The following is a 12,788-nucleotide window of genomic DNA, read 5'->3' on the forward strand; positions in this document are numbered from 1 at the left end:
AATGTCAAGGGAGACAGCTCTAATTTCCTGTTTGGCGTTGAGGACCTCCATCCATTGTTGAGAAAGCAGAAGCAGCATGTCCAGAGTAGAGTGACCAGGTCTGAAACCAAATTGATGATCAGAGATCAAGCCATTGGAGAAGAGGAAAGATTTAATATCTGAAGCAATGATGGATTCCATGACTTTGCTGATAATTGGGAGAAGGCTGATTGGTCTGTAGTTGCTGGGATCTGTTTTTGCACCTTTTTTGTGCAAACCGGTGATGTTGGCTGATTTCCAAGCAGATGGCAGATGACCTTGAGCAAAAGAGAGGGTGAAGAGAACAGAAAGAGGGAGTGAAAGAGCAGAAGAACATGATTTTAGAACCCGGGGGCTGATGCCGTCAGGACCAGTTGCAGAATCAGAGTCGAGGGTTGACAGAAACTTTTCCACCTTGTCAGGAGGAAAGGACACAGAGTCCAGGAGCAGCTGGGTACGACTGGGTACGGTGGGTACAGAGAGGGATGGGTTTGGGACACAAGATTTAGAGGCAAACACAGAGTTGAGGCATTCAGCTTTTTCACATGCAGAGGCAGCCGTTAAGCCGTTTGAGGTGAGGGAGGGGATGGAGGGGGAACAAACACCAGAAACAGATTTGACCAGACGCCACCAGGATTTGGAAGAGGGAGACAGATAAGAGAGTTCGGTCTTGAGAATGGTGAGATATTGTTTCCTGGCTCTCCTGAGGGTGGACACACACTTGTTTCAGCCTTTGTGAAAGGAAATGAGATTTCCTTCCGTTGGATTTGCTTTCCAGGAGACGAAAGCAAGTTGTTTCAGGGCAACAGCCTCACCACAAGATTCCGTGTACCATGGACGGGAGGAAGGGTATGACAACTGAAGACCAGATGGTATAAATCTGTGCATGAGAGAGAGCAATTTACTTTGAAAGAATTCCCAGGATGAGTTGATGTCAGAGGCGGTAGTGATGGGAGACCAGCCCAGATGATTGATGGCTGCTTGAAGACCGTGCCAGTTGGCCTGAGTGAAATGCCAGACTCGTCGACGCTGAGGAGGCTCTCTGAGAATGGTCAGAGAGATGTCCACTTTGACAAGTACATGATCAGATGAGCCGATTGGAGCAGAAGAAGAGCAGCAGACATTTTCAGGGAAGTTTGTCATAACCAAATCCAGAAGAGAAGATGCTCCGTTGACTGAGATCCGGGTCGGGAAATTGACAGATTGTGTCAGTCCCAGTGAGTCGCAGAAGTCCATTGCTGAAGAGCCATGGCTGGTGAGAGAGGTACCCACACCCAGCCAACTGGCATGGTGACAATTGAAATCACCACATATGAGGAAGAGAGAGTTGGGATGGGTAGATAGAAGTTGGTCCATATTATCAGACAGTGAGATGTAGATGGAGCCATCGCTGTTTGGTGGACGGTACAACACACATATGAACAAAAGGTGGGAGCGAAGGGGAAGCCGTAGCCAAAGGTATTCCTGGGGGTGAGGTGGAGAGAGGGCAGTGGAGGGCGAGTGAGCAAGAGAGTTTTTTATAAAGATAGCAACCCCACCTCCAGGACGAGGCTCAGGTCTATCATACCGGAGGAGGGAGTAACCTGGGAGAGATACCAAGGCATCAGAGACATCATGAAGGAGGAAAGTTTCTGTTAAGCAGATCACATCTGGTTTGTCAGAAGCAACCTGTATGGAGAGGTCAGTCAAGTTTGAGCGAAGGCCCCGGATGTTTGAGGTCCATACCGTTAATGAAGAGGAAGGGGGAGCATCGGGTCCAGAACAGGGGGGGGGAGGGGTAGGGTAAGATGTGGAAGAGGAGGAAGAGGTAGGGAGAGCTGTTGAAGGTGTGTCAGAGATTTCAGAGATTTCAGAATAGCTTGGAGAAAGGGAAGAATGGGGCGGACAAAAGGTTTGGGTGAGGCACAGTGAGGTGTTATTTGAGGAGGGGGAAGAGCGAGGCAGAAGGTTTGGGGAGATGAAGGTGAAAGTTGGAAGGGGGAAGAAGCAGGGAGGATGCTTTGAGGAGGAGGGGTGAGAGGGGAGTCTAGGAGGGGAGGAGCGAGGGAGAGTCTCGGAGGGGAGGGGTGTGGGGGGAGTTTAGGAGGGAGGGGAGGGAAGGGGCAAGGGGGGAGATTTGAAAGGGATGGGTGATGGGGAGGATTTGGAGGGGAGGGGTGAGATTGGATTTTGAAAAGTGTACGATTCATGGGAAACAAACATTTTTTGCAAAATGAGTTTGAGACCTTCGAGTCAAAAATACGTTTGAGGACACTGGAGGAGGGGTGGAGTTCTGGATAGTTTAGGGAATGGAGAAAGGAGGAACTGTAAGAGATGGTATTATATATATTTTTTGGAATGAATAGATTTGGTGAGCAAGACGAAAGCATCCTTTTGTAGGAAAAGAAGAAAAGGGTGTTATAATATATGAGATAAAATAGTTGTTCAGGGGAGAGATTATACATTTCTAACCGCGTGATCGCGAACGAAGAACGAACGAACAAAAAGAACAACAAATAAACGAATAAGACCTGGGAAGGAAATATTTTTTTTGGGGTTTTTTTTTTTTTTTTGTGAGTACAGATATTAAACAAGGAGGTACGGGGTGAACGACTGGTATGAAACAGAGAACGAAAAATAATTTCAGTGCATTCGACGAATCGCTGAGAGAAAAACGAAACCACAAGGTCGGAGACGGTACGGTAGTCTAAGCCTACGAGTACTAGGCCGCAGAATACTCGATACCATTAACCGACGATTGTGTATACATGTACGAAAAATTAGCACCGAAAATTTTCCAAAAGATACACTATAGGTACACACACCGAAAGATAGATACAGTCTCGACAAAAACACGATTGTGATGGATCACTTAGCTTCGAGAGCGTGAGCGCATGGAGCAGCTTCGAAAAGACGTGACCTCGCCGTGACTCCTCGTCTGAGGGAGTTTGTATCCTTTGGATGGGAGCTGGAGCCTAGTAGGGTTGGGGCTTGTGGCTCGCCATTGTCTGTCTGCCAGTTATGATGGGCAGAGGGAAGAGGGAGTGATACTGCTCTGGCCTCTTGCTTGGCAGAAGGTAATTGAGTATTGCTGGTTTTACCCCTGTTCAAAATTGAGCTCTCGGGAGCTGAAGTGTGAAATATGGTGATTTTGTCTTGTGGACAATTTGTGAGTGGCTAGACAGACGCGCCTGGAAGAGGACATTGTATTGATGTGGGTTGAGTCTGAAGAAAAGAGTTCGGGAGGAAGTGTTGAAGAAGGTTGTTGGAAATGCAAAGATGATATAGGAAAGTCGGATCAGATGAATTATTTGTCAATGACAAGTGAATCTGCAGGATTTGCTGAGAAAAGGGAGAAGGATGGAAAAAGTTGATGGTAAAGGCAGGAAATAAAGGAAAGTGGTTAGTTATGGACTGTTGTTTTTGTGATAAGAAGGTGATACAAGGGGTTGGCTTGCACTGGGGGGACCAATGAATGTAAAGTTGTGAATTTCGTTTAATAACGTTGCGTTAGATTGCTACAGGCAGGATGACCCCAATCGAAGAGGTCATTGGGTGCTGGTGCAGATTGGATCACAGCTCTGCAGACCAGGTGAACAAAACTCCACCAGGTACATTGGGCAATTGAATTATTGCTCATAAGGGAGAGGTTATCAAAGGAAGAATACCAGTTGATGTATTTTGATATTTAACTACGAGCTGCTAATAATGTAAATAGTGATATGGGTCAATGTAAATAATTTTCTTACACAGGTGAGATGAGATGTATAGGAAAATTGTGCTTCAGATTTTGAGACACTTCTGGGATGGAAGCAATACGAGATGATGTTTACAAATATGTGTTTACAAAAAATGACGGTTGCACATAGGAAGACAACAAAGCAGGATGGAGAAAATGTAGTGAGTTTCTCCATTGACTGATCATAATTGGGGGGCTAGGAATTTGATCATGGTGTGTGTGAGAAAATGTTTCACAGGATAACCGGCCAACTCTATCGTCTCATGGCAAGATTCGGACACCCACGACTGGATTGTCGACGGCCTAGACGTTTCGTGGCAAGAGGATGTGGCTTTAGAGGTCTACGATTCCTGGCTTGAAATCAACGAACCTGCTGATGCGTGGGATTCTGATGACGATTATGATTTTAGTTCACTTCATTGGGATTGGGATTCTTTTACCCGTGATTTAAGTAGTGTAGGTTCCTTTAAGAGCTATTGCTATTATGCAAGTAGTGAGGAGCGGATGGCAAACAAATATCTGGGATATCCGGGAGAACCACTTTCACCACCACTTACACCACCTGTAGTAAGCAATTTGGGGTCGTTTCAGCTTAAGGCACCCGACACTATGAATACTGACGTTGATGCAGACTATGAGGAGATGGAGATTTGTGACTATGAGGAGATGGAGATTTGTGATGATGGATGTGTCACCTTCTCTCCCACAGAGCAATCACATGTACAAGGCTTGATGGCATTGGACGTCGATTGTTTGCCCTGATTCGCGAGGATTGCACCTGCATAAGGGGGGCCCCTCATCAGGCCGGCGACTGGGTCACGCCTACGCTGCAGCGAGGGTGGATTCAGAACCCGGCCGGGCGGCAGCTATCTCCTAACCAGGCGTCGTCGTCGCGAATTATGGCTAACAATTTATGCGTCAAATGTCAGACGGCCACAATTAGGGGCCGGTATCCCTCTCTGAGCATGCGTGACGCATGGCGTGCCTGGCATGTGACTGAGGGGGATGCTGACCCACTGGGGTAATACGTTGTCTTTCCGAAGAGTTGTCGTAAAGACAAAAGGGAAAAATATGTCGGGGGCAGGGCATGGGGGGCCATGGGGGGCACCACGTGACCCAGGGCACCTGAAAAATATATATTTAATTGTGTCTTCCTTTTACTTGCTTCAAAAAAGCTAGATTCAATTGCAAAACATGTTGTCCATGGCTCGGTCAGATCCAGCCTGGAGAGACGTTTTTTCAGCATCTTCTAAAGGAAGAAAGTTGTGGGAATAGTTGTAAGTTAACCTCGAACAACGGGATGATGTAAGATGTATCCTTTGATTTGTTCCTTTGATTTGTATGTGTTTTACTGCCAAAAGTAAATACCATTGAACTTTATTATGGGAATGCATCCCTGGTCCTTGAAAGCCCAGGTTGTTGGGAGGAATAGCCTGAGAACTATCGTATTTTCACACATCTGTGCCTTTAAACTTAATCTCTCTTGTCTGAGGTCACACTGCAGCACAGCGTTTTTTCTGTTATTACATGTATATAACAAATTGTATTTTGCTGAATTTGGAGTGTGGCTTGGACTTGCATGGTCTATATTGTGTTTGCTCGATTTTGTATTAAACCACATTTTGCTGCTTCAAGGTGCTTCTTCTTGAGTTCTAGGGAGCGATCCCTGAGATATATATATATATATATATATATATATATATATATATATATATATATATATATATATATATATATATATATATATATATAATCTATATATATATATATATATATCTATATATATATATATATGTATATATATATATATATATATATATATATATATATATATATATATATATATATATATATATATATATATATATATATATATATGTATATATATATATATATATATGTATATATATATATATGTATATATATATATATATATATATGTATATATATATATATATGTATATATATATATATATATGTATATATATATATATATATGTATATATATATATATATGTATATATGTATATATATATATATATATATATATATATATATATATATACACACTCAACCCTTTGCTATCGCGAACTCAGCTATCGCGTTTTTATCTGCTATCGCGGCTACCTAAAAAACTGCACAAACACGACTATCCCGCCCCAAATACGCGCTATAGCGCACCGGAAATGGTGGGAAAAAAGAAATTCAAACAGTCCGGGTGCTGCGTCATCACCGAGCATGGGGTGATTCACGTGCTGATTGGTTGTGACGTCAGGACGTCAGGGGCACTGTGATTGTCTGCCCGGCACCATTCAAGTGCGCGTCGCCTCAGAGTGAATACTGTATGTACTGTAATAGCAGTGTCTAAACCTTTTTTTGTGATATAACAATGGCCGATATACCCTGACCCCGACCCCCCACCATTGCCCAGCGTAATGCAGCGGCACCTGCAAGGGAAATCAAGAAGAGGAAGAACTTAACATACGCTCAGAAATGCGAAATTGTGCAGTTGATCGACAATGGTGAAACAAAGCGAAGTGTTGGAAAGAAATTTGGGATAAATGAGTCAACAGTGCGAGGTATTTACCAAAACCGTGACCATATCAAGGCCCATATGAATCTTGCCTCATCAGATGCAGGTGCCCAAGCTATGCGAAGCCGTAATCAATTGCTCCTCAAGACAGAACAATTACTCGGACGATATCTGGAGAGGCAAGCAAAGCGAAACTTGGCGATTGATACTCGTGAAATTATGTACACTGCCAAGGACATTTATGCTGCTGTGGCTCGTAAGATGGGTGTGCAACAACCTCCAGTCTTTCTTGCATCCAAAGGGTGGGTAGATAAGTTCATGTCCCGTCATAAAGTGAAAAGTGTTAAGATATCTGGCGAGGCAGCAAGTGGGGACAAGTCTGCAGCCCGTGAGTACCCTGAATCTCTAAAAAATATTATTGATGAAGGCCAGTACACTCCCGATCAAATTTTTAATATGGACGAAACCAATTTCTATTGGAAAGCAATGCCTCGGCGAACATTTATCACGACCAAGTCAGCCAAAGTTCGTGGAAGGAAGGCCATAAAGGAGCGTTTCACCCTGCTGTTCGCTATGAATGTGTCAGGAACGTGCCGCCTTAAACCCACAGTTGTGCATCGAGCTAAACGACCCAGGGCCTACAAAGGATGCAACATGAACAAATTAAATGTGCACTGGTTGACATCAAAGAAGGGGTATATGTCGGCCAAACTTTCCCAGGACTGGCTCAAGGAGGCATTCATTCCCGAGGTTGAGGATTTTTGCAAGTCCCAAAACATAAGGTTGAACATTCTCCTGCTCCTCGACAATGCGCCTGGACATGCGCCACTTCTAAGGGCCGAGCATCCTAATGTGAAGGTCGAGTTTTTGCCACCAAACACGACTTCCTTGATCCAGCCCCTCGATCAGGAGGTCATATCAGTTGTGAAGGCGTCCTATTCCACACGACAATTTAGGAAGATGCGGCAGGCAACTAAAGACACCGCCGTTATCCAGCAATTGCTCGACAGTGAGGATGAGGATGACATGGTTCAATGGGATACTGAGGCAGAACAAAAAGTGATTCGGGATTGGAAAAACTACAATGTGAAACAGGCTATCGACTTAATGGTAGACTGCTGGAACAATGTTACCCCAGCCACTATCAATCATGCCTGGCGTATCATTTTGGAAGGTCTCCCTGAGGACCGCCAGGTGGCTGTGCCAGGTACGCCACAGACTGTTGAGGCAGAAGTAGAGGCAGCAGCGGAAGTGGCACGCCAAATCCCTGGAGCTGGTTTTGCTGAGACGAATGGTGAGGACATCCGAGAAATGATACAGCCTGCTGCAGTTACTGTCGACGAAATAATTGAGGAAGATGATGTGGAACAAGAAGAGGACAGTTCAGGAGAGGATGAGGAAGGTGCAAATGTGAGGCGTGAGGGATTATCCATGGCCGACATCAAGAAGATGATAGACTTGGGTTGCCAGCTTCGCCACCTCCTTGAACAAGATTTAACAATCAACAGCGAAGCAAGGTGCTCCTTTATTAATAAGGCACTGGCAGGTTACGAGGAGCAGTATCACGCCCACATCAACTCCCTCCGCCAATGCCAGATCACCGAATTCTTACAGCGTCGCAACGGGGCACAGCCCTCTGTCTTTGACGAGCCCTCTGACGTTGAGGGCTTCTCTGGTGCTACAGCTGACGCAATCCTGGATGAGTTAGAGGCACATAGGGGTGGTCAATAAGACTCCACCCAAGCCTCGGAACCTACCCAACCATCTAAGCCCCTCATCGTCCCCAAAAAGTAAATAAAATGGTTAAAGAAAGTACGTTTTTTTATCATTTTATTTTTATTTACATATTGTGATTCTTGTTTTAATGTTTCTTTATATGTTAATGTTTCTTTATATGGTAGAAACACTTGGTAAAAAAAGTGGCAAAAATAGGGTAAATATGTGTTCAACTTGGGGGTCCTGGCACCAATTAGAATTATTACCATACGCTCTTCAGTTCGGCTATCGCGATTTCGGCTAACGCGCACCGATGGCGGCACCAATTAGGCGCGACAGCCGAGGGTTGAGTGTATATATATATATATACTGTATATATATATATATATATATATATATTGCTACGGTTTTGAGATTTGCACATATTGATCATTAAAGGTTAAAGGGTTGCCCCCCATAGTTAGTTCCATGAGCAACACGTAGGCCCACTTGTAGTATTAGTTATGTCATAGTATGTGTAAGTATAGGCCATTTCCCCTATTAATATTTGCGTTGTGTAAAGACATGAGATTAGGTCCCGTTCATTTTGTGTCCACCCTCCAATTCCACCTGGATGGGCAGAATCCATCCCGTGCCCCATTTGGCTGCCCGCTCAGTTTGTTACGCTTTGGCTGCACGCTCAGTTTGCTGCCCTTTGCTCGCTTACTAGTCGACTAACACGAGGTAGGCGTGGCACGAATAAGACCGCTAGAACCGGGTTCACCATCTAAACGGCACGGATTGCGTGTATGCACCGCTCGGCGTCTCAACATGCGTGGTTCGTGCGGGGCTTATTTCCTCGTTTCAGGGCAGCGCGAGTAATTAGGTAATAGTCAATTTTAGTCCTAAAACCCTATTTCACACTGTCCGGGAGGGACGTCATAGGTCCCGGGTCCCGCCAGGCCAGTCAAAGACAAGGGGACTAATCCCCCCTTGGTAAAGGGAGAAGGCCGGCGGCGGATCCGCAACAATTGGTGTCAGGAGTGGGATAGGACCCGAAGTGCGCTTAACGCACTCCAAATTACGAGCGGCCGAAATTTAGTTTTAAGATCCAAATTTAATTCGTGCCATGGCTAGCCAAAGCGATCGGATGCCAGTGGGGTTAAATGATGAGGTAGAGGAGATAGAATTAATAACCCAGGACCCCCGGGAAGAATTGGGAGAAATGGAAGAGGGCATTAATGAGGAGCCGGCAGCAGGGGTAGAAAATGGCGGCGCCTCGCACGTGTCCATGGCAGCCGAGCCCTAAGTCAACTAATGGAAAAAATGAACAACCAAGAGGATAGGATGAAAGAAATAAGGGATGAAGCAAGGAGTAACAAGAAAGAGATGAATGCGAAAATGGTTGCCCAAAAGAATGACATAAATAAATTAAATGGGAAAATGGACATCCAAGAAAAAAAGATGGACACCCAAAGTGACAAAACCACCCGGGAAATAAAAGAATTGGGGGACAAATCCACCCCGGGATTGAAAGAAGTAAAAAACGAATTGGAAAGCAAAATGAGTGGCCAATTGAAGGAAATGGGCGACCAATTGAAAGGAATGGGGGACAAATCCACCCGGGAATTGGAAGAGGTATAAAAAGGGGCTGGAAAGCAAAATGGACGTCCAAAAGAACGAAATGAAAAAAATGAGGGTGGCATCTAAAAGGGAAATAGAAGAGATGGGGGAGGACATAAGGCGCGAGTTGAGCGAAGAGGTCGCATTGGTACGCGATGAGGTAAAGCAGGGCGAGGAGCGCGTGGAGAAGGAGTTGAGGAAGAGCACGGCTTGGTTACATGGGGGCATAGAGGAATTGACGTGGGAAATAGAGAAGCTGACGGTGGGACAGCAGGAGTTAAGGGAGCAAGTGGGTAAGAACACGGACGTGATAGGGGGGCTGAAAGCAGCACAAAAGGAAATAAGAAGGGAGGGAATAGCGACGAAGAAGGAGTGTCAGGTGGTACACGAAGGGCTGACAAAGAGGTTAGATGACGTGGTACAGACGTTGGGGACAAGGGAATGAGAGGTTAGGACCCATATAGAGACGACCAGGGTGGCTCTAGAAGAAGAAATTGTGGGGGCGCACCGGGAAATAGAAGAGGTGAAACAAAAGTTGGAGGAAGTAGAAGAAGGGGTGAGTGAAATAAAAAAGAGATGGAAGGAGACTAAAAATGAATTAAAGGAGGAGGTGATGGAGTATGTGCAAGGTCTGTGTTCACATCGTGATGACGTGCTTGCTAACCAAATAAAGAGTTTGCAGGTGGCGGAGGATAAGCGAAGAGGAAGAAGCGCCGAGGTGAGTAATGACAATGTCGGAAATGTGTATGGTGTGAGGGGAGGTTCGACGAGCTTGGGAGTTGGCATAGACCCGGGCGTTCGTGAGAGGCTGATGGTAAGGTATGCGACTGTTCTGGAGTGCATGGAGAGAGAGTGTACGCAGGGATGTCCGACCATGGGGAGTGCGAGAGGTGTTGGTGAGCCGGGGTGTGCGAGTATGGAATGGGTAGCGGGTTGCGACGAGGCGACCCAAGCATCGACACTGACCGGGGTAGTCTTGAGAAGGACGGGGGACACACGCGAGCCCCCAGGGAGTAGTGTACTGTGAGGGCCCGAACGGTTCGGCCCCACGTTAATTCCGCAGGGAGCGGCGCCCGGGGTCCGGCCTTCGGGCGGCCATAAGGTTCCACTCGCGCCGTATGACGGCAAGAGTGATTTGAGGGCGTACCTGGCGCAATTTGACCACGTGTGTAGGGGAAACGGTTGGAACCCGGACGAAGGTGGGGTACACCTTTTGGGAGCACTGCGCGGTGCGGCGGCGGAGGTTCTGATGGCCTTACCACCGGGTGCTATCACCCTGCCAGATCTCTGTGCAGCCCTAATTAATTGATTTGGTGTTGAACAACAGAGCGAGCTTGCTAAAGCGGTGCGGTGCAAAATCAGCTATCAGCTCGCAGTGCGAAAGAGAAAACCCCAGGAGACCATCGGGGAGCTGGTTTATGACATTCGCTGTGCAGTGGGGATAGCGCATGCGGACATGGCCATGACCTCCCAGGAAAGCTTGGCGCTGGACCATTTCATCCAGGCCTTCCCGGACCCCGAGCTTCGGCAACAGCTCACCATGTGGCGCCCGTGGACCTTGAGCCAGGCGGCCGACCCTGCAGCCCGTTGGGAAGCAGCGAGGCCCCTGGTCCGGGGGAGCGAGCACCACACAGTGGCAGTGAGACAGGTGGGGCACGTGGCTGGTGGCGGGCCCCTGAGAGGGTCCGCCCCCAAAAGGGACCCTGACCTGGAGGACATGGTCCGAAGGCTGGTGGACCAGCGCCTGGCGGGATCTGGACCATGGCAGGCGGCTCCAGAGGTGGCGCACGGCAGGCCACGGACAAATGCCCCAATTAGGACATACAGGGGGGGGGGGCAATTTTGCATTCCGGAGGCAAGCACCTTACCAGGTGAGGTGCTTTAATTGTAGCCGGGTGGTTCACGGTGTGTGGGATTGTCGAGCCCTGTGCCGGGACGGACTCCGGCAGCCAGAACCATCAACTCCGCCTCGAACGGGTCGGCCGAGCCGATGCCAGACACCCCCCCCCCGCCAGGGCCCGGGAAACTAATATGTGCCGAGCATGCAGGGCCGTGTTCGGTAGTCGGGGATGGTGAAGAGACCTCATTGACACGACAGGTCATCTATTGTGGCCAAATTGGTACTGGTAGTTTGACAATTTGGTGCAAAATTGCCCGCATGGGGGTAGATGCCATAGTGGACACAGGAGCTAGCGCCAGGATCATCAGCCCTGTGATCCTGAATTCGAGTGCAGACGGCTGGGATAAAATCCAGCATCTGGAAAATTATAGTTTGCAGTTGGCTACCAGGGTAACGACCCCCATCATAGGGCGTGGTTTTGTAACCCTCAAGTTAGGGTCAGTAAAGAGGGGGATAGAAGCTTGGGTGGAGGAAGTGTGCGACCCATGCCTAATCGGGCTGGATCTGTTGACTGCCAGCGGTTGTAAAATCGATTTGTGCCGGGGGACCCTGCAAGTGGGAATAGATGAGCTGCCATTGGGCGGGGTGAGCACGGCCGAGAGGACGGAGCTGGAGGCTTCTGAGGCCATGACCATTCCCCCAAGGGCCGAGGCCATAGTGCCGGCCCGATGGCCAGCTCGCCCAACATTGCAGAAGTCCTGCAGCCTAGTCGAACCGGTGGCAGCGCAGTCCATCCCAGGTTTAGTCATGGGCCGCACCCTCGTAAAAACGGACGGGCCGGTGGTGGCCGTCCGAGTAATTAATATTACTACAGAATCACGCACTATAGGATGGGGCACAAAGATAGCCGGCTGCACCCCAGTTGATGAAGTCGCGCCAGTGAGGGACGAGAACGTCCAGCCGAGCCGGCCCCGGAGGGAGTCTTTATAAAGTACTAGGAATTGGCCCGATCCCATTTGTGAGATGGTAAATCGGAGTAGCGTAGAGTTGGAGGAAACCCAGAGGGAGGCCTTGCACAAATTAATTGAGACCCATTTGGACATCTTCTCCTTGTCCTCCGAGGATATTAGACATACGGGCCTGGTGAAACATCAGATCCACACCGGTGAGGCCCGGCCTATTCGTCAGCCCGCCCGACGGCTCCCTTGGAGCAAGAGGGAGGAGGCTGATGAGCAGGTCGAAAATATGCTCGATGCAGGTATCATTGAGCCCTCGGGACGTCCTTGGATGTCACCTGTTGTGTTGATCAAAAAGAAAGATGGGACCATGCGTTTCTGCGTGGACTATCGCCAACTAAACAA

This window comes from Myxine glutinosa, chromosome 3 (genome assembly GCF_964187855.1).
Source record: "Myxine glutinosa chromosome 3, kmMyxGlut1.1, whole genome shotgun sequence".
NCBI classification, from domain to species: Eukaryota; Metazoa; Chordata; class Myxini; order Myxiniformes; family Myxinidae; genus Myxine; species Myxine glutinosa.